Source organism: Vulpes lagopus, chromosome 9 (genome assembly GCF_018345385.1).
Source record: "Vulpes lagopus strain Blue_001 chromosome 9, ASM1834538v1, whole genome shotgun sequence".
Taxonomy (NCBI): Eukaryota; Metazoa; Chordata; class Mammalia; order Carnivora; family Canidae; genus Vulpes; species Vulpes lagopus.
Window position 1 is genome coordinate 35,878,574 of NC_054832.1, and position 23,076 is coordinate 35,901,649.

Genomic DNA, 23,076 nt, shown 5'->3' on the forward strand with positions numbered 1-23,076 from the left:
TCAAGATGTACACGTTAACCCCCACATAACTCCCATGGCTTGAATACATATGCCCAACAGGTATTATATTTCGTAATTTATAATTATTTGACCATAGTAGCATTATATATATTTTGTCTGACCACAGAGGCTGACAGTACACGTAGATGAAAAGTATATACCATTTTTGTTAAACTTGAATACAAAATGGTTTAAGCTTTGAGATGTTTGAGACACCTTAGAACTTGTATCTATAAAATCCAAAATCTAAAGTAACAGGATTTGCAGTTTTCTGTATACACTGCATAGTTGGGATTTCTTGTGTGAAGATTTATTACCCCCATCTGTTCTTGAAAGGTCTTTATTAGATGTAGCAAACTTTCATGACTGTTTAGAGGAACCAACAGAAGTGTAAAGTAGACCTTGTGATCTGCTTGTAGGAATTAGGGGGAAAAAATACATAGTTGGTCAGTATCTGATTATCTATTTGTAAATTCATCTACTTAAAAAAGTTACTTCTAACCCAAAAATCTATTCATGTACTTTGACAGTCATTTTGCCAACATGGCGCTTAAAATTTGAGTTCTCTGAAATTCCCAGTTGAAGTCGAATAAGCCTGCTAACCATTTTTTCAACTTTCATACCACAAACAGGTATCCTTTTTGAAGTCTGTCTTATGCCATATTCTTGACATTTTTGTGCTTGTGGGTGACGAAGCATAGTGCTTAGGTGCTTGTAGTCTGGTATCCCTAAATTCAGGAAGGTAGATAAGCTTCATTTAGGCCTAAGCTACAAGCTATTGACTATGAGTTCAAGGTTAATGTATGTTTAAACAGGAACAAATAAAGCAAGGATATATGGATGAAAATGTAGTTGACTTATAGGTACCTATTTCTCCTAGGAACAATGATTCAATATTTGCTAATACATTGTTAGCAAGACTTTTCATAGAACATAACACTCACAATTAATGAAGGCTAGTTGTAGCTCATAAAGGTATATATAGCTCATAATCTACAATAGAGTATTTTAGAGCACCTACTTCCATGTGGGATTTGAAGTGAAGCAGAATAAGATGGTTAACATGCTGTACAACTTTCTAAAGCCTCTTGTGGCTGCTTTGGAAGTTTTCAGACAAATTGATAGGCGATTTTTTTCTGTGGATACTAGGTGTATAATCTAGGCTAACTGAAAATTTCTTAGCCTAGAATCTAACTTCATTTCAACATGCACAGGAAGACTTGCGTGGGTAAAATAAGCTAAAGTATCTTGTTTTACAGTATGCCATCTTTGATTATACTTCTTACCTTCCCTTCAAACTAATGGATCCTAAGTGAGTGACATCATGGAGGGTACTTTAAAATTTTCTTAATCTTTTGAGGTAAAACCATGGTGCCAGGGATCCCTGGGTGGCGCAGCGGTTTGGCGCCTGCCTTTGGCCCAGGGCGCGATCCTGGAGACCCGGGATCGAATCCCACATCGGGCTCCCGGTGCATGGAGCCTGCTTCTCCCTCCGCCTGTGTCTCTGCCTCTCTCTCTCTGTGACTATCATAAATAAATAAAAAATTAAAAAAAAAACAAAAAACATGGTGCCAGATTACAGTGAGTAAATGACTGGGAGGAAGACCTGGATACTTGAGTTTAAGGAGTACATTCTCCCAGTAGAACAGTTCTAGGAATAAAATGAATCAGAAGTTTGGTTGAAGTACGAAGCAAAATGGGTGGAGTTGGGTCAGTACACTAGCAAATATCATTAAGCTGTAATGGTCTAGTGCACACCAATCTAGGAGACCAAATGGTCATGAGGACATCTGAGTCTCCTGGTCAGGACAGCCACATCTTTAGATGCCAAAGCTACACTGAATTTCTGTTGCCCTCTGTATAGGCTTCATACTGACTCTTCTGTAAATATTAATCTTCAGTGAGACAATCCAGTTGGTCAGATTTAAGGATTCTTAGTTACCACTTTGATAACTTTCAAATGTTGCCAAGTCTTTTCAGCCATCTAATTGTAAATGTTACGCATGTATGGCAGAATGAGAGGGTAATCCAATTTCAAATTCTGGGTGTTATCCTAATTTTTTTACCTAATCCATCACAATCATGGCAAATTTGAGGGGGAGTAAAATGGTCTTATCCACAAAAGGTAGGAAAGCATACAGTTTACTTCGTTACTGACATTATTCCCAGAAAACTTGAAACAACATGGGATATTTATTAGCCTAACATTCCCTCTGTAGAGAAAACCTTTCGCATTAGATATCAAGAGTATTTGTATTTTGGGGGAACGGTCCTACAAATCATAATTTGGTAAGGTATATGTGAGCAGATAAATTTATGGTTGATGATGTTTTTTTTCCCCCAAACCACCCCCCCCCCCCGCCCCAGTAAAAACATACATAGATAATATAGAATGAGTTGATGTTAAATTGTATGCTAAATGCATGTCCTTTCCATTTTTTTAAGATTTTATTTTATTCATGACAGACACAGGCAGAGACATAGAGGGAGAAGCAGGCTCCCTGCAGGGAGCTGGGTGCAGGACTCCATCCCAGGAACCCCAGGATCACAACCTGAGCTGAAGGCAGAGGCTCAACTACTGAGTCACCTAGGCTTCCCTATCCTTTCAATTTTTAAATTTGAGTAGATTTTATTTTTTGTGAGTAATGTTGGTGACTTAATTTACAATATTGAGTGTGATGAATTGGTAATCTGGTGGTGCTGTAATTATGGCAGACAGTGAAAACTGAACTAATGAGGAATGGAGCTCGTGTACTGAGAGGGAGCCGTGCTGGGCACTGTATAGAAGAGTGAGTCCCAGGATACCTGGGTGGCTCAGCGGTTAAGTGTGTCTGCCTTTGGCTCAGGGCGTGATCCTGGGGTCCCGGGATTGAGTCTCATACGTCAGGCTCCCTGCTTCTCTCTCTGCCTTAGGTCTCTGCCTCTCTCTGTCATGAATAAAATAAAATCAAACATTTAAAAAAAAAAAAAAAAAGGTAAGTCCCTCAGGCAGGGGCATGAAAGATCATGGAATCTTTTTTAATAAAGACACCTGCTTTTGAGCCAATAAGTGTAGCTAGCTGCTAATATGAGCATGTACAGCATGTTTACAAGTGAATTCTTAAAAAAAAAAAAAACAAGTAATAGTGCATGTAGTGCATGTAAAGATTTTATTTATTCATGAGAGACAGATTGAAAGAGACACAGGCAGAGGGAGAAGCAGGCTCCCTGTGGGGAGCCCGATGTGGAACTCTATCCCGGGACCAGGATCACACCCTGAGCCGAAGGCAGATGCTCAACCGCTGAGCCACTCTGGCGTCTCATGCACTACTATTCTTAAAAGCACTCTTGTGAGATTGGGTATATATTTCTATCTTACAGTAGAGAAAACAAGCTTTGAGAAGCTTAGTGATTTGCCCAAAAGTATATAGTAAGTGATGGTGAAGCTGGAATTTGAATTCACACTTACTGGCTCTACAGTTCATGCCAAGGCTCTGTGTAAACTGCCTATAAAGTCCCCCCCCAAAAAAAGTGAAGTTCCAAAACAGGTATTTGGGCTTACCTTCAGGCTGGGGAGCGAGAGGTGGCATGACAGGTGTATCAAAGCACGTGGTAGTAAGCCAAAACATAAAGGTGCTTTTGATACACTTTGGGCAGCTAAAAAAACCTAAGAGTCATTATTTACAAGAAAAAGTCTTGAGGCTGAGCTTAAAATTCCAAATCAGAATATTTTCCTTCTAAGAATCTTGGACTGCCTGGAAGTGTCAAACGTATTCTAGCAATCCTTTGATGGTTTTTATGAGCTTGTTCATATTTCCATTCTAGGTTCTCTTGGAATTGGTAAATGGATTTAATCAAAACCTTTTAATTATCACGGGTTTTTATAAAACCTGTGAAATTAACCTTCTGAACCCTGTATTGCATTTCTGTGCCAATTAGGAAGGCATCAACATTTTTGCAACAGTTTCTAAGAAATGTGTTTGATATAATGCCAAATGATGCTAAAGAAGAAATTTCCAACAAATTAGGTAGGTTTTAAGTAACACATACTGCTAGTAAGTGGCAAAGCGAAATCTAGAACTCTAGGCTTTGAGTTTGTGCTATTATTAGCTTTTACTTTAAATTAGCTTTTATTTCTCTTGTTAATCCTTTATGCTGAAAAAAATTCAACAGATAGGAATTGTGTTTTTCCTTTACTAATATGAATAATAACTTTTTATTTTTTATTTTATTTTATTTTTTTATTTATGATAGTCACAGAGAGAGAGAGAGAGGCAGAGACACAGGCAGAGGGAGAAGCAGGCTCCATGCACCGGGAGCCCGATGTGGGATTCGATCCTGGGTCTCCAGGATCGCGCCCTGGGCCAAAGACAGGCGCCAAACCGCTGCGCCACCCAGGGATCCCGAATAATAACTTTTTAAAAGAATTTTTTTTCTCTTGCCATTTCAACTTAGCCTTTGTCTTATCTCAGAGACTACAGTCTCACGGTGATGTCAGAATCATGGTAATGTAAGTCATTCCTCTTTCCTCTCCCCTTTTATGACAGCTAGATAATCCATAACTGGGCAAAAGTGCCTCTGCAGGTTACCCCAAGGGACACACCAATGCATCTGTGCGCCCAAAAATATATAGACCCTTAGTATGGGCTACAGATCCAAGAAATTTGGTGAACCTGTTCCATCCTCTGTGATGGGGGATAAAGAGCCTGGGTGTATCACTGGGAGATACAAACAGAATTTGTGGAAGGCCAGCCTGCCATCTGAATGGAACAGGGATGGGTAGAGACAGGTTTAGATGCAGAGGAGAGGAAGGAACTCAGCCAGGGCAGCCCCACCACTGCAGGGTGACACTGCAGTGGACTGGACTTTGAGGAGATAGAAAGTAAAAATAGTGAGTGAGAATGCCTAGCTACCACAGTTCTGCAATACAATCCTGTTTCTCTCCCAGAAGGCACCCAGGTTTCTGAGGAAGGCCCTCTATGACTTGAGAGGAGGGAGAAAGGGAAGGAGGCAGATAAGGATATCAAAGGGCATTAACATTATCTGGTATGTTTGTCAGGACTTCAGCAGGAAGTTTCCCCACAAACCTCTGGGAATACCCCTCTCCAGGGTCCTCTTCCACCCAGGCTGTAGGCACCTTCAGTACTCTACCAAACCCATACCTCACCCAACTCTGCTGTTGGCGCCTTGTGTGTACTCCCAAGTGCATCACAAGAGCCAACTCCAGCAGATCCAAAGGATGCCCAGATACTACGCCAAGCTCAGTGGGCAAGGGAGAAACCACAAAATTGAGCTTCCACAGTCTGGAAGAAGAAAGTTTTCTAATAGCCAGCCTGTTGAAATGTAAGAATCAAAGAGGAGATAATAATTAGTTAAGGCGCTTGCTACTTCAAAAGTGAAGGCAGAAATGCATACCTACAAACACTATCAAGGAAATACAGTATCACAATAAGAAAATGATATTTCTCCACCAGCAAATACAAAGGAACAGAATAGTATAACCTAATTGATAAAGAATTCACAATAGTTTTTATGAGGAAATTCAACAAGCTACAAAAAACCTCCATGAACTCAGTAATCAAATCAATGAACAGAACAAGTTCTTCACCAAAGAGATGAAAATTATTTTTTAAAAAAACCAATAAATTCTAGAGCTCAAGAATTTAATGAATGAATGGAAGAGTGCACTAAGGGAGCATCAGACCAGATGAGGCAGACCAGATGGAAGAAAGAGTAAATGACTTGAACAGGAACATAGAAATAATTCAAGAGGAGAGAGAACTAGAATCTAAAAGGAGTGAAGAAATGCTACAAGAGCTATTGGATTCAATCAGGAGGGCAAATGTCAGAAAAACTGGTGTACCAGAAGGAGAAGAGAGGGAAAAGAAGGCAGAGATTATTTAAGGAAAAAACAGCTGAGAATTTTCCAAACCCAGGAAAGGGCTTGGACATACACGTATGCAAAGCCACCACCACCCTATCATTTCAGTGCAAAAAGATCTTCCCCAAGACAGATAGTGAAACTCAAAAATCAATGATAAAGAATATTAAAAGGCAGCCAGGGAAAAAAAGTAACCTACAAAGCAACCACATAGGCTATCAGCATATTTCTTAACAGAAACTCTACAAGCCAGGGCAGAGTAGAAGGACATATTCCAAGTGTTTAAAGACAAGAAATGCCAGCCAAGAATACTTTATCAGGCAAAATTATTCTTCAGATACAAAGGAGAAATAAAGGCTTTCTCGCCCAAAGGTTGAAAGATTTCACCACCACTACAACTGCCTTTTAAATTTTTTTTAATTTATTTTATTTTTTTAATTTATGATAGTCATACAGAGAGAAAGAGAGAGAGAGGCAGAGACACAGGCAGAGGGAGAAGCAGGCTCCATGCACCAGGAGCCCGACGTGGGATTCGATCCCGGGTCTCCAGGATCGCGCCCTGGGCCAAAGGCAGGCGCCAAACCGCTGCGCCACCCAGGGATCCCTACAACTGCCTTTTAATAAACGCTGGAACTGAATTCTTTAAGCTGAAATGAAAATATGCTAATCAGGGACATGAAAGCATATGAAAACACATAGCATTCTGGTAGAGGGGAAAAATAGAATTCAAAAACTGTAACTCTACATTAGAATGGTGTGTTAACCACCTAACTACAGAATACAAGTTAAAGGAAAAAAGTATAAAGTAAAACTAATATGATTTGCTAATGAATACACAGCACAAAAAGGAGTACATTGTGACACCAAAAATATAAAAGGGGAGGAGTAAAAGTGTGGAGCCTTACAGGCAGATGAAGGTAAGTTGCTATCAGCATAAAATGAACTGTTTTATCTATGATATGTTGTATGTAAGCCTTGTGGTAACCACAAAGCAAAAGTTGAGAGTAGATTTATGAAACAAAAAAACAAAAAACAAAAAAAAAAGGAGGAGGAGGAAATGAGCCTCCTCTTTCCACTATGGAAAACCAGCAATTCACAAAGAAACAGAACCAAAAGGAAAAAGAAACAAATCAAGAGGCACAATGCTTGGATAGATAAAACAAGCCTCAAAAATATGCTGCCTAAAGGAGGGCATCTCAATCCTAAAGAGACACAGGTTCAAACTGAAGGGATGGAAAAAGATATTCTAGGCAAGTGGAAACCAAAAGAAAGCAGATAGCCATATTTATTTCAGACAGCTAAACTGTAAGCCAAAAAATGGTAATGAGACAAAATCATTATGTAATGATAAAGGGGTCAATACATCAAGAAGATAAAACAATTATAAGTATATATGCACTCAACATTTGAGCACCTAAATATATTAAGCAAATATTAGCAGATCTGAAGGGAGAAATAGATAATACCATAATAATGGGGTACTTCAATAGATGGGGACTATCAGCCATTGGTAGGTCATCCAGACAAAAAGAAATTAACAGGGAAATGTTGGAATTTGACCATACTTTAGACCAAATTGACTTAACAGATATGTGGAACTTTCCATCCAACAGCAGCAGAATATACATTCTTCTCAAGTATGCATGGTACATTCTCCAGGAGGGATCATATGATAGGACACAAAACAAGTCTTAGCAAATTTAAGAAGGTGCAAATCATACCAACTATCTTTTGGGACCATAATAGTATGGAATGAGAGATAAACAGGAACAAAGCTAGAAAATCAAACATGGAAACCCAACAACACACTTCTGAACAACAAGTGGGTCAAAGATAAAATCAAGAGAGATAAAGATCAAAAGATAAAGCTTTTAATATCAAAAGACATAAAATTGAAAGAGAAGATTTTAGGTGATTCAGTTGGCTAAGCATTTGCCTTCAGTTCAGGTCATGATCCCAGGATTCTGGGATAGAGCCCCTCATTGGGTTTCCTGCGTGGTGGGGAACCTGCTTCTTCCTCTGCCTCAGCTGCTCCCCCTACTTGTACTTTCTCATTCTGTCAAATAAAACCTTTAATTAAAAAAAAAAAAATCAGAAGAAGTACATTACTTTAAAACAAATGAAAACGGAAACACAACATATCAAATTCTATGGAATGGTGCTTAGAGAAGTTTAAAGCAATGAATATTTAAAGAAATTAGATCTCCAATAAGCAGCCTAACTTTAAGCCTTAAGAAACTAGAAAAAGAACATATTAAGCCCAAAGTTAATAGAAGGAAAAGAATACGGAAGTTCCACAAAAAATTAAAAATACAATTATCATATGACCTAGTAACTCCATTACTGGGTATTTACCAATAAAATAAAAACACAATTTTGAAAAATATGTGCACCCCTGTGTTTATTACAGCATTATTTACAATAGCCATGATAAGCAAGCAACCCACGTGTTCACTATAGATGAATGGATAAAGAAGGTTGGGGTGTGTTTGTGTGTGTGTGTGTGTGTGTGTGTGTGTGTGTGTGTAATGGAATATCAATAACCCATAAAAAAGAATGAAATCTTGCCATTTGCAACAAATGGAGGAACCTAGAGGGTATGTTAAATGGAATAAATCAGAGAAAGACAAACACCATATGACTTTACTCACATGTGGAATTTTAGAAACAAATGAACAAAGAAAAAAGACAAAACAAAACAACCAAAAACCTGCTCCAGACTCTTAAATATAGAGAACAAACTGGTTGTTACTAGAGAGGAGATAGGTGGGGGCATAGGTAAAATAGATAAAGGAGATTAAGAGTATACTTATTTTCATAAGCACTGAGAAATGTGTAGAATTGTTAAATAACTGTTGCACACTAAAACTAATATAACAATTATGCTAAAATTTAAATAAAACATGAACAAGTGGGATTAATCATGGAGATGAAAAGATGGGTCAACATATGGAAATCAATAAAAGACTGCATTACATTAATATAATGAAAGATGAAAATTACGTGGTTATGAAAACAGATGCAGAGAAAGCACTGGACAAAATACAATATCCCCATGATAAAAACTCTCAATAGGTTAAGTATAGAAGGAACATACCTCAACATAACAAGGCCATAAATGAAAATCCCACAGCTAACATTATATTCAACAGTGAAAAATTGAGAACTTCTCTAAGATCAGAAATAATACAAATATGCCCACTCTCCCCACACTTATTCAATATAATTCTGAAGTCCTAGCTGGAGCAATTAGGCAAAATAAAGTCCTCCAGGGATCCCTGGGTGGCGCAGCGGTTTGGCGCCTGCCTTTGGCCCAAGGCGCGATCCTGGAGACCCGGGATCGAATCCCACGTCTGGGTCCCGGTGCATGGAGCCTGCTTCTCCCTCTGCCTGTGTCTCTGCCTCTCTCTCTATCTCTCTGTGACTATCATAAATAAATAAAAATTAAAAAAAAAAACAAAAAAAAACAAAGTCCTCCAGATTAGAAAGAAGGTAAGTAGTACCTGGCTGGCTCATTCAAAGAACATGCAACACTTGATCATATAGGGTCATGGGTTTGAACTCCATGTTGGGTGCAGAGATTACTTAAATAAATTTGTTTTTTTTTTAACACTTTTTTTAAAATTTTTATTTATTTATGATAGTCACACAGAGAGAGAGAGAGAGGCAGAGACATAGGCAGAGGGAGAAGCAGGCTCCATGCACTGTGAGCCCGATGTGGGATTCGATCCAGGGTCTCCAGGATCGCGCCCTGGGCCAAAGGCAGGCGCCAAACCGCTGCGCCACCCAGGGATCCCCATTTCCTGATTTTGAACTATACCACAAACCTATCATAATCAAATAGTATCAGTATAAAATTAGACCATGGAACAAAATAGTGAGCCTAGAATTAACCCCTGCATATACAGTCAAATGATATTTGATAAGGGAGCCAAGTGGGTTATTGAACACTCAATAGAGAAAGGACAGTCTCTTCAATAAATGGTGCTGGGAAAACTGGATAATACATGCAGAAAAATGAAACTGAACCTATCTTACACCGCTCACAAAAATTAACTTGAAATGGTTCAAATTAAACATGTCTATTTTTTTAAAGATTTTATTTATTCATGAGAGACACACACACACAGAGTTAGAGACACAGGCAGAGGGAGAAGCAGGCTCCCTGCAAAGAGCCTGATGTGGGAACTCGATCCCAGATTTAAGGATCATGCCCTGAGCCAAAGGCAGAGGCTCAACTGCTGAGCCACCCAGGCATCCCAAACATTAGTCTTAATAACAAACTTCTTAGAAGAAAACAAGGAAGAACTCTTCAACACTGTTTTTGGCAATGATTTTTTGATAGGATCAATAGCAAAAATCAACAAACAGGACTACATGAATCTTAAAATCTTCTGCACAGCAAAAGACACAATCAAAATGAAAAGCCAACCTACAAAATGGGAGAAAGTATTTGCAAACCACATGTTAGATAAGGGGTTAATATCCAAACTACATAAGGAATTCATAACAACAAAACAAGCAATCCAATTAAAAATGAGCAGAGGAACTAAACATATTTTCCCAAAGAAGATATCTAGATGGCCAACAGGTCCACGAAAAGTTACTCAACATTACTAATTATCAGGGAAATGCAAATACAAACCACAATGAGATCATCACCTCACACTTTATACTGTTTTCAAGAAGACAGGATATAATAAATGTTGGTGAGGAGATGGAGAAAAGGGAACGATTGTGCACTGGTGGTGGGAATGAAATTACTTCAGCTACTATGGAAAACAAAATGGAGTTTCCTCAAAAAATTAAAAATAGATCTACCTGGTTCAGCATTTCCACTTCTGGGTATATACCCAAAGGAAGTGAAAATTTGGTATCAAAAACATATATGCAGTTCATGTTTATTGCAGTATTATTCACAATAGCCAAGATATGGAAACAACCTAAATACCCATCAACAGATAAATGGATAAAGGTGCTCTGTGTGTGTGTGTATATGTTTATGTACACACACACAAACTGGAATATTATTTAGCTTTGAGCAAGGACATTTTGCCATATGTGACAACATATATGAACCTTGAGGACATTAAGTGAGAAAAGTCAGACAGGGAAAGACAAATACTAGATGATAATAACTTATATGTGGAATCTACAAAAGAGAAACTCATGGGGTTCCAGTTCAAGATGGTGACATAGGAAGATCCTAAACTCTTCTCCTCCCATGACATACCAAATCTACAGCTACATATGGATCATTTTCCTCTGGAAAAAAACCCACAAAACTGTCTGAGTGAGTCCTACACATCAGTAAATGAAGAAAGTAACCTACATCAAACCAGGTTAGGATGCTGAAACACAATATTACCACAAACCCCACCCCTGCTGCAAAGACCCTGAATCAGGAGGGAACTTAAATTCAGAGTTTCTCTCTGAGGAGTGAAATTTGAACCTCATATCTAGCATCCCACCTTTCAAGACCTGTACCTGAGAGATAAGCCCCCCAAAACATCTAGCTGTGAAAACCAACAGGGTTTGTGTCCGTAGCAAAGTGAGAAAGGATTCCTAAAGTGCTCACACAGGACTTATCTGTCCCAGGGATGCAGCAGGTGAGAAGTATCCAGATATCCTGTAAATGAGGCTTATCTGCTTACCTTAAAGCATTGGCCTAAGAAGTAGGATCTAATTTAACACATATCTGGGATCTTGCTGGGGTACTCTTCAGGGATGGGGGCTGATGAATGCTATCTTTGCATTCTCCCTCTGCCTTGCTTCAGTTTGCTGGTGTCTCCAGAAAAAAAAAAAAGTTATACCTTTCTTAATGCTCTGATTTTTGTGGCTGCTATCAGGGGACACCTTCAGATTGCCTGGCTTTGTTGGCTGGCAAGGCTTATGTTCCTGGGTCCTACAAGACTGTGAATAATGGAGAACGTGTTCTTAACAGACTATCATCCAAGGGCACAACAAGAGACAGCAGACTGAAGAACCTAGTCATACTGTGAAAGATCTAAATGAAATAGAGATAAGTAATATGCCTGATAGAGAATTTAAAGTAGTGACCATAAAGATACTCACTGAACTTGAGAAAAGAGGGGAGGACCTCAGTGAGACCCTTAAGAGATAAAAAATAACATATCAGAGATGAAAAACTCAATAAATGAAATTTAAAATACAATAGATGGAATAAATAGATGGCTACAGAAAGCAGAGGAATGTATCAGTGACCTGGATGATAGATAAATGGAAAGCAATCAAGCTGAGCTGGTGAAAGAAAATAATATATAATGAGAATAGACTTAGAAAACTCAGTGACACCATCAAGCATAACAATATTTGCATAATAGGGATCCCAGAAAGAGAAGATGGAGAAAGGTGCCTAGGTGGCTCAGTCAGTTAAACATCTACCTTCAGCTCAAGTCATGACTCCAGGGTCCTGGGATCAAGCCCTGCATCAGTATTCTTGTTCAATGGGGTGACTACTTCTCCTTTTCCTCCTGCCTGCTGCTCCCCCTGGTTGTGCGTGCATGCTCTTGCTCTCTCTCAAATAAATAAATAAAATCTGTAATAAAAAAAGAATTTAAAAACCCCAAAGGTTACAACAAGGGACAAGGAAGGACACTATAAAGAAGATATAACAATTATAAATAGTTATGTACCCAACATGGTAGTACACAAATACATAGAGCATAACAAACATAAAGGAAATAACCTAATGTAATACAATAATAGTAGGAGGCTTTAACATCCCACTTATATCAGTGGATAGATCATCCAAACAGAAAATCAATAAGGAAACAGAGGCTTTGAATGACACATTGGAACAGATGAATCCAACAGATATATTCAGAACATTCCATCCTAAGATAGCAGAATACACATTGTTTTCAAGTGCACATGGAAATTCTCTACCATAGATCATATTATAGACCACAAAACAAATCTCAAAAAATTAAAAAAAAGATTGAGGTTATACCATGCACTTTTCCTGACCAGAATGCCATGAAACTAGAAATCAACCAAAAGAAAAAACCTGAAAAGCACACAAACACATGAAGGTTAAAGGACATGCTACTAAACAGTGAATGGGTCAACTAAGAAATCAAGATGAAATAAAAAGATACAGGTAGACAAATGAAAATGAAACCACAACTGTCCAAAATCTTTGGGATATAGCAAAGCTATTTTGTGTGGGACATTTATAGCAATAGAGGCCTAACTCAAGAAGAAAAATTTCAAATAAACAACCTAACCTTAAATCTAAGGAACTAGCAAAAGAACAATAAAACCCAAAACCAGTAGAAGGAAGGAAGTCAAAGATTAGGGCAGAAATAAACAAAATAGAAACTAAAAAAATAATAGATCAATGAAACCAAGAGCTTGTTCTCTGAAAAGATCAACAAGTCAATATACTTTTATCCAGACTCACTAAAGAACAGAAAGAGAGACTAAAATAAAAAAAAATAATAAAAATAAAATCAGAAACAAAAGGGGAGAAATAACAACTAATATCAGAGGTACAAAAGATTGTAAGAGTATATGAAAAAGAATTAAGAAAAATTATATGCCAACAAATTGTAACCTAAAAAATATATAAATTCCTGGAAACATAGAATCTCCCAAACTGAACTAGGAAGAAATAGAAAATTTGAACAGACTGATTCGACTTCATTGCTGGTAATCAGTAAAAAACAAAATAAAAAAAACTTTCAGGAAACAAAAATTCAGAGCCATATGGCTTCACAAGTGAATTCTACCATTTAAAGGAGAGTTAATACCCATTCCTCCCAACCTATAAAAAAAAGAGGAAGGAAAACTTCCTGATTCATTCTGTGAAGGTAGCATTACCCGGATGCCAAAATTAGATAAAGTCACTACAAAACAAAAACAAAAACAAAAAACAAAACTACAGGCCAATACCTTTGGGAAACATAGATGCAAAAATCCTCAATAAAATATTAGCAAACCAAATTCAAAGATACGTTAAAAAGATCACTAACCATGATCAAGTGGGATTTACCCCTGGGATGCAAGAATGATTGACTTGTGAATATTAAACCAATGTGATAGATCACAACAATTAGAGAAAGTCTAGGAACCATATGATCAGTGTAATAGATGCAGAAGAAGTATTTGGCAAAGTATAACATCCATTCATGATAAAAACCCTCAACAAACTAGGATTAGAGTAAACATACCTCAACATAATAAGGGCCTTATATGAAAAGCTCATACCATACTCAAAGGTGAAAAACTGAGAGCATTATCTGCTAAGGTCAGGAACCTTATCTGCTAAGTCAGGGTGTCCACTCTTACTGCTATTATTTAATATAGTACCAGAAGTCCTAGCCTCAGCAATCAGGCAAGAGGAAGGAATAAAAGGTATCCACTTTGGTAAAGAAGTAAAACTTTCGCTATTTACAGATAACATGATACTATGTATAGTAAATCCTAAAGACTCCACCAGAAATCTACTAGAACTGATAAATGAATTTGGTAGGGTTACAGGATACAAAAATCAACGTACAGAAATATGTTGCAGTTTTATATACTAAAATGAAGCAACAGAAAGAGAAATTAAGAAAGCAATTCTATTTACAATTTACCAAAAATAATAAAATACCTAGGAATAAACTTAACCAAGGATGAAAGACCTGTACTCTGAAAAGTACAAAGCACTGATGAAAGATATTGAAGATGACATAAACAAGTGGAAGGATAGTCTATGCTTATGGATTGGAAGAACAAATACTGTTAAAATACTCATACTATCTGAAACAATCTATAGATTTAACACAATCCCTATCAAAATACCAGTGACATTTTTCATAGAACTAGAACAAACAGTCGTAAAATCTGTATGGAACACAGAAGACACCAGATAGCCAAAGCAATATTAAAAAAGGAAAAAAAACAACCCTAGAAGTATCACAATTCTAGACTTCAAGTTATACTACAAAGCTGTAGTAATGAAAACAGTATGGTTTTGGCACAAAAATAAGCATATATATCAATGAAATAGAATGGAAATCCCAGAAATAAAGCCATGTTTATATGGACAACTAATCCTTGACAAAGGAGGAAAGACCATGCAATGGGAAAAAGATAGCTTTCCCAACAAATAGTATTGTGAGAACTAGATGGCTACATGCAAAAGAATGAAACCAGATCCCTTTCTTACATCATATACACAGGTAAACTCAAAATGGATGAAAGATCTAAATGTGAGACCTGAAGCCATAAAAATCCTAGAAGAAAGCACAGGCAGTAATTTCTCTGACATCAGCTGTAGCAAATTTTTCTAGATAGGTTTCTTGAAGCAAGGGGCAAAAAATAAATTATTGGGACTACATCAAAATAAAAAGTTTCTGCTTGTCAAAGCAAACAGTCAACAAAACTAAAAGGTAACCTACAGAATGGGAGAATATATTTGCAAATGACATATCCAATAAAGGGTCACTATCCAAAATATATAAAGAATTGATATAATACCTAAAAAACAAATAATCCAACTTAGAAATGGGCAGAAGACAGAAACAGACATTTCTTCAAAGACAGTCAGATGGCCAACAGACACATGAAAAGATGTTCAACATCATACTGATCATCAGGGAAATGCAAATCAAAAAGACAATGGGATAACACCTCACACCTGTCAGAATGGCTAAAATCAACAACAAACAAGAAGTTTTGAGAGGATGTGGGGAATTGGTAACCCACTTTCACTGGTGGTGGGAATACAAACTGGTGCAGCCACTCTAGGAAACAGTATGGAGGTTACTCAAAAAGTTAAAATGGAACTACTCTAAAATCTAATAATTGCACTATTGGGTATTTACCCCAAAATACAAAACACTAATTCGAGGGGATGCATGTACCTCTGTGTTCAATACAGCATTATCAATAATAGCCAAACTATGGAAGCAGCCCCAACATTCACTGATAGATGAATGGATAAAGAAGATGTAGTATATATGATATGGAATATTATTCAGCCACAAAAAAGAATGAAATCCTGCCATTTGCAACAATATGTCTGGAGCTAGAAAGTATAATGCTAAGCAAAGTAAGTCAGTCAGAGAAAGGCAAATACTATATGATTTCACTCATATGAGGAACTTAAGAAAGAAAGCAAACTAGCAAGGAAAAAAAAAAAAGAGACAAACCAAGAAACAGATTCATAACTATAGAGAACAAACTGATGGCTACCAGAGGGGAGGTGGGTGGGAGGATGAGTGAAATTGGTGATGGGAAGTAAAGAGTATATTTATCATGATGAGCACAGAGTAATGTATAGAATTGTTGAAACACTAATATACACCTGAAACCAATATGGTGAATATTGTATTGTATATTGTATATTGTACCAATATACATTGTATATACAATATTACATTGTAATATATACAATGTATACATTGTAATATTGTAATATTGTATACATTACAATATATACATTGTATTGTATATTGTACCAATATAATATTGTATGTAAACTATACTGGAATTAAAAAAAAAACATAATAAAAAGAGAAGAAAATACCTAGGAGTAAATTTTACCAAGGAGGTTAAAGATATGTACAATAAAAACTATAAGATACTGATGAAAGAAAATGAAGAAACAAATAAATGGAAAGATATTCTGTACTCATGTATTGGGAGAATCTAGGTCATTAAAATATTTATACTACTCCAAGCCATCTATAAATTTAAACCAATCCCTATATCACAATTCCAGTGGCAGTTTTCACAGCAATAGAATAAATATTCCTAAAATTTGTATGGAACCATAAGTAACCCCAAATGACCAAGGCAGTCTTGAGAAAGAACAAAGCCAGAGGCATCACACTCTGATTTCAAACCTCAGTTGATCCTGAACAGCATGGAGGACAGGGACTTGGAGCCACCCTTGCTGTAAAAATCTGTATATAACTGTGACTCCCCCAAAACATAATTACTAATAGCTAACTATTGACTGGAAATCTATTAACATAAACATTTGATTAACACATATTTTTATGTTATGTATATTATAAACTCTATTCTTACAATAAAGCTAGGGAAAAGAAAATCTTAAGAAAATCATAAAGAAAATATTTTTATAATAGTCTTCTGTATTTATTTTTAAAAATCTACATTTAAGTGGACCCATGCAGTTCAATCCTATGTGGTTTAAAAGTCAGCTGTATATTACAAAGCTCTAGAATAAAAATAGTATGGTTTTGTCATAAAAATGACTCCTAGATAAATGAATCAGAACAGAAATAAACCCAGGCAAACATGGTCAATCAATTAATGACAAAGGAATTAAGAATATATAGTGGAAAAAGGATAGTCTCTTTAAGGAGTGGTGTGGTAACTGGACAGCCAGATGCAAAAGAATGAAAGTGCACCCCTGGCTTACATCATAAACTAAAATAAATTCAAAATAGATTAAAGATTTTAATGCAAGACCTGAAACCATAAAACTCTTAGAAGAAAACATAGGCAGTAAGCTTCTGGACATCAGTCTTGGCAATTATTTTTTGGATTTGACACCACCACCAAAGGCAACAAAAGTGAAAATGAACAACTGGGACTACATCAAATTAAAAAGCTTTCAGCAAAGGAAACCATCAATGGAATGAAAAGGCAACCTATGAAATGGGAGAAAATATTTGCAAACCACATATCTGACAAGGGGTTAATATCTAAAATATATAAAGAACTCAATGGCAAAGCAAAAAACAAGTGCCTCCCCCACCCCCAACTAATCAAATTCAAAAATGGGCAGAGAATCTGAATAGCCATTTTCCTGAAGAAGGCATACTGATGGCCAACAGGTACACGAAAAGATGCTCAACACCAATAACTATCAGGGAAATGCAAATCAAAACCAGTGAGATTTTCACCTAACAACTGTTTGAATGGCTATTATTAAAAGAAAAACAAGCAAACGGTGGTGAGAATGCAGAGAAAATGGAACCTTTGTACACTGTTGGTTGGGGTATAAATTGGTGCAACCACTATGGAAAACAGCTTGGAGTTTCCTCAAAAAACTAAAAATAGGGCAGCCCGGGTGGTTCAGCGGTTTAGCACCGTCTTCCGCCCAGGGCGTGATCCTGGAGACCTGGGTTTGAGTCCCACGTCGGGCTCCCTGCATGGAGCCTGCTTCTCTCCCTCTTGCCTGTGCCTCTGCCTCTCTCTGTCTCTCATGAAGAAATAAAAATTCAAAAACAAAACAAAACAAAAAACAAACTAAAAATAGACCTACCATGTAATCCAGCACAACTATTTCTGGGGATAAGGTAATGAAATATCTCAGAGATATTTGCACCTCCATGTTTTTGCGGCATTATTTACAATAGCCAAGATATGGAAACAACCTAGATGTTTATCAGTGGATGAAGGGATAAAGGAATGTGATCTCTCTCTCTCTCACACACACACACACGTATACACTATAATATTCAGTCATAAAAAATGATATCCTGTCACTTTTGCCAACATGGATGGACCTTGAGTGCATTATGCCAAGTGAAATTAGTTTAAGCCTAATCCAAGCAAGGCCCTAACTCTCCTCAATTCTATGAAAGCTGACAGAGGTGACGTAGCTGAAGAAAAGTTTGAAGCTAGCAGAGGTTGATTCATGAATTTTAAGGAAAGAAGCCATCTCCACAGAATAAAAGTGCAAGGTGAAGCAGCAAGTGCTGATGTAGAAATTACAGCAAATTATCTAGAAGATGAAGATAAATAATAATCGTGGCTACACTAAACAAAAGATTTTCAATGTAGAAAAAAACCCAGCTTTCTATTGGAATATGATGCCATCTAGAACTTTCAAAGCTGGAGAGGAGAAGTTAATGTCTGGCTTCAAAGCTTCAAAGGACAGGCTGACACTCATGTTAGGGGCTAATGCTGCTGGTGACTTTAAGTTGAAGCCAATGTCGTTTACCATTACTGAAAATCCTAGGGTCCTTAAGAATTATGCTAAATCTACTCTGCCTGTGCTCTATAAATGCAACAACAAAGCATGGATGACAGCACACCTGCTGACAACATAGCTTACTGAATATTTCAAGCCCACTGTTGAGACTTCCTGCTCAGAAAAAAATTTTCTTTCAAAATATTACTGCTCAATGACAATACACTGTCACCCAAGAGTTCTGATGGTGATGCTCAACAAGATTAATGGTATTTTCAGTTAATACAACATACATCCTGCATCCCATGGATCGAAGAGTAATTTCAACTTTAATTATTTAAGAAACACATTCATAAGGCTATAGGTGCCATATGTAAGTGATTCCTCTGATGGATCTGGGTAAACTGAAAACCTTTCAGAAAGGACTCACCATTTTAGATGCCATTAAGAACCTTCATGATTCTTGGGAAAAGGTCAAAATATCAACATCAGCAGGAGGTTAGAAGAAGTTGATTCCAACCTTCTCAGAGAGGACTTTGAGGAGTTGAAGATGTTACTGAAGGAAGTAACTGCAGATGTAGCAGAAACAGCAAGAGAACTAGAATAAGAACTGGAGCCAGAAAATGGTACTGGATTGCGGCAATGTCATGATGAACCTGAACAGATGACGAGCTGCTCTTCATAGATGAACAAAGAAAGTGGTTTCTGAAGATGGAATCTACTCCTCATGATGATGCTGTGAAGATTACTGAAATGAGAACAAAGGACTTAGAATATTATATAAACTTAGTTGGTAATGCAGCAGCACAGTTCAACAAGACTGACTCCAATTTTGAAAGAAGTTCTTCTATGGGTAAAATGCTATCAAACAGCATTACATGTTATAGAGAAATTGTTTGTGAAAGGAAGAGTTAAACAATGTGACAAATTGCACTGCTGTCTTATTTTAAGAAACTGCCATAACCCCAATCTTCTGCAACCACCACCCCAGTCAGTCAGCAGTCATCAACATCAAGGCAAGACCCTTCACCAGCAAAAAGATTACAACTCATTGAAAGCTCAGATGATGATTAGCATTTTTTAGCAATAAAGTATTTTTAAAGTATGCATATTATCTTTTAGACACAAGCTATTACATACTTCATAGACTACAGTATAAACATGCATCTTATATGCACTGGGAAAAAATTCCTTCGACTTACTTTATTACACTATTTACTTTATTCCAGGGCCATGATATCTCCAAGGTACGCCTGTATGTAAATATCCAGGTTCCTCCCCAAACATTTCATTTATTGATTATTTTAGATCTGTATGAATTCACAGTTTTCTACTTTATTCAAAGGGTTATAATCTGTTGCCACCATTATGAGTTGGCAGTGCTCACATTGTCCATGTGAGTAGCGGCAATCCCTTCAGGCTGGCTTCTATGTTCTTTTGACATGTTTCCGTTATTTTTTTTTAGCCCTTTCTTGGTTTTGGGTCCAAGATGTTCTAGGCTTTTCTTATATTTTTCTTTCCCCAGCCCTTACAATCAGCCTTATCTCCAAAAAGTTTTCTCTTAGTGGAAAATAGTATTTATAAGCCAGTATCTGGGTGTCAGATATGCTCGTATATATTAAGAGGGTAATTGAACTCAAGTTCTCTCAACGAAAAGTGCTAAGGAGTATATGCACAAGACCTACTGAATTAGAGTCTGAATTTTAAACAAAATTCCCAGATGACTCACATGCACATTAAAGTTTGAGAAGTATTGCCCACCTACAGACTAAATAGCCTTAATGTCCATACCAGCTGTTGTAGCACCAGCCATCACACGTTTGCATCTAAGGCATCAGGAAGGAGATAAAAGGAGTATCTCCCTGTTGAGTCAGCGTCCTTTAATCCCAGAAGACTCAACAATTCTACCAACACTTCCCTCCTTAGAATTTAGTCATGTGGCTGTATGCAAAGGAAACAGGGAAAGCTAATCTTCCAATTGGGCTCATTGCCACTTGGAGTCGAATTGGGGTTCTGTTTCTAAGGATGAAAGGGCATGATGGATAGAGGGTAGGTTATGGGATCCCCTTTGGCCTTGCTTGGTCATCCTTCTCTATCCTCTTAGTGTGCTGGAAAGTTGTTGGCAGAGCAGCCACACTGGTCATAGCTACCAATCACCCAGATGTAGGCAGCAAGGAGTCACCACGGTCAACCCAGTATTGAAGCACAAAGGTAAAATCTGCCTTTCAGAGAGACTCCATTACCATCATGCCCACCCATCACACCTTCTGCCTAGCCCCAGACTGTAATGAGGGCCAGAATTCAAGGAGCAACAAGGTAAGGCAGAAAGTATGGAAGGCACATACTTTGTGCCATACAGTGGCTCAGCTGGCCAACTCTAGAAACAGACCCCCAGCACCATCACTTGCCAGCTGTAGGGCTTTATGTCTCCTCCCAGGCCTCAATATCCTGCTGTTAAAATGGGGACGAGAACAGGACTACCTCATAGGTTATTGTGAAGGAAATAAGCCATGCGAAGCTCCTGGAGCACCTGTGGAGCTTCCACAAATGGTAGTCATCATTACTGCCATGAGCAAAGATAATAGCCTCCTTGGAGACAGCCACCAACCCTGGTGGGGGGCTTGGGCCCAGAGTTCTGCCTCACGGGAAAGACAGAAACCACCAGCTTGGAAGTTGCTTCCTACTTTCAAGCTCAGCATTCCCATCTATCTAGAAAAGATTTCAGCCATCTCCCTTTACCATGTAATACCCATACAAGGTAATACACCTTGTCACTTTGTGACAAGTACCCAGGATTCTCCTGTTTGTTGTTTTATGATACAGCATCTTTTTCCTTGAGTTTGGTTTTCCCCTCTTGACTACTTGAACTACTTCCAACAGGTTTTTTAATAATACTGAAAAAAAAAAAAAACCCTCCATACTAGATACAGGGTCTGGCTTTGCACACAACCTTTCTACAATAAAGCCTGCAGCCACCACTGACCCTTCACAAGGACTTAGCTAACGTTGGCAGATCTACATCTGTTGTTGGATACACAAAAAGCCACACTATCATTTTTCTTAGACAAACATCCTGGGCAATTTGGCTTTTTCCACTTTGTCATTAAAATGACCAGTTTTGTGGGATACTTTAGGGGACCTTGAAGACCAGTTCTTGTTATTTTTAATCTCCTTGCTGGTTTATCATCTTGGTTTATAATTCTAACACATTAGCCAGCAGCTTCCAGGTACCACGGAGAGAAATACCGAATATAAAGAGCATTATTTTCTTCTGAAGATTCATGTTTCCATGACATGATAAGAAAAGATTTATGGAACATCCTGGTGCACGTGAGTAAGTGTATTTATGCAAAACTAGGACTCGGTGTTCTGGTGTAGCACACTTTAGCTCCTTTGCCACTCCCCCGTCTGGCTGGAAGTGTTGGAACTAGTTTCTCTGCTTTCCTGACCTCTGATTTAAGCTGGGGCCAAAAGAACACCTGGTTGGCCAGCTCAGGGACCAGGGAAGTAAGTGGGAAGAGTAACAGTGCCCCCTCCAGGTGTGTGCCGGGACAGTGAACTTGACTGTGGAATGCTCACTCAGGGTCCTCCTAAAGCCCCAGGTATCTTGGTATCTGGCTTGATGGTGGCACACTGGTGATTAATGGTGACTGCAAGCATGCCACTTATTGCCAGAGGCCAGAGACTGGCCTCTCCACGGAGTCTCTGCAGTGGGCCGTGGTGGCCACGGCTGGGGTCTGTAGGTCAGTTTTCTCATTCTGCTTTTCCTGGTATCAGTATCCTTCTTCAGGAACTTTCTCCCCCACTCCAGGTGAATAGTGGATTTGACAAGCCACAGTGCTTGATCCTCTTTAGGGCTGAGATTATGATACAACTGGGCCAGTCTTCATCTTGCACCCCGCACTCCTTCGGGCAATGTTGAGTGAGCTAGGAAGTTAGAGGTCATCCTCGACACCAATCTCCCCTCTATCTGCCATACCTAAGCTGTTGAGACCTGCCAGTTTTACCCTCTGGCTTTCTTTCCCATCCATCTTTCCTATCACCCTAATCCTGGCTGGAACCATCTCTGTCCTGAACCACCGCACGGCCTTCAAAACTGGCATTCCCAAGCCTGCCCAGGTGGCCTCTGTCCAGCCTACTGCAGCTGGACTCATTCTTCCAGAGGACAGATGTGCTGCACACCTACTATGTACCCCCTGAGAGGTTGGCAGTATGCTTTACTAGGGGTTTTTACATATACTAAGTAACAAGATAGAAAGTGCTCAGAATTCCTCTCAGGTAGCTAACTTCTGAAGGTGTATGAGGGAAAGGGCAG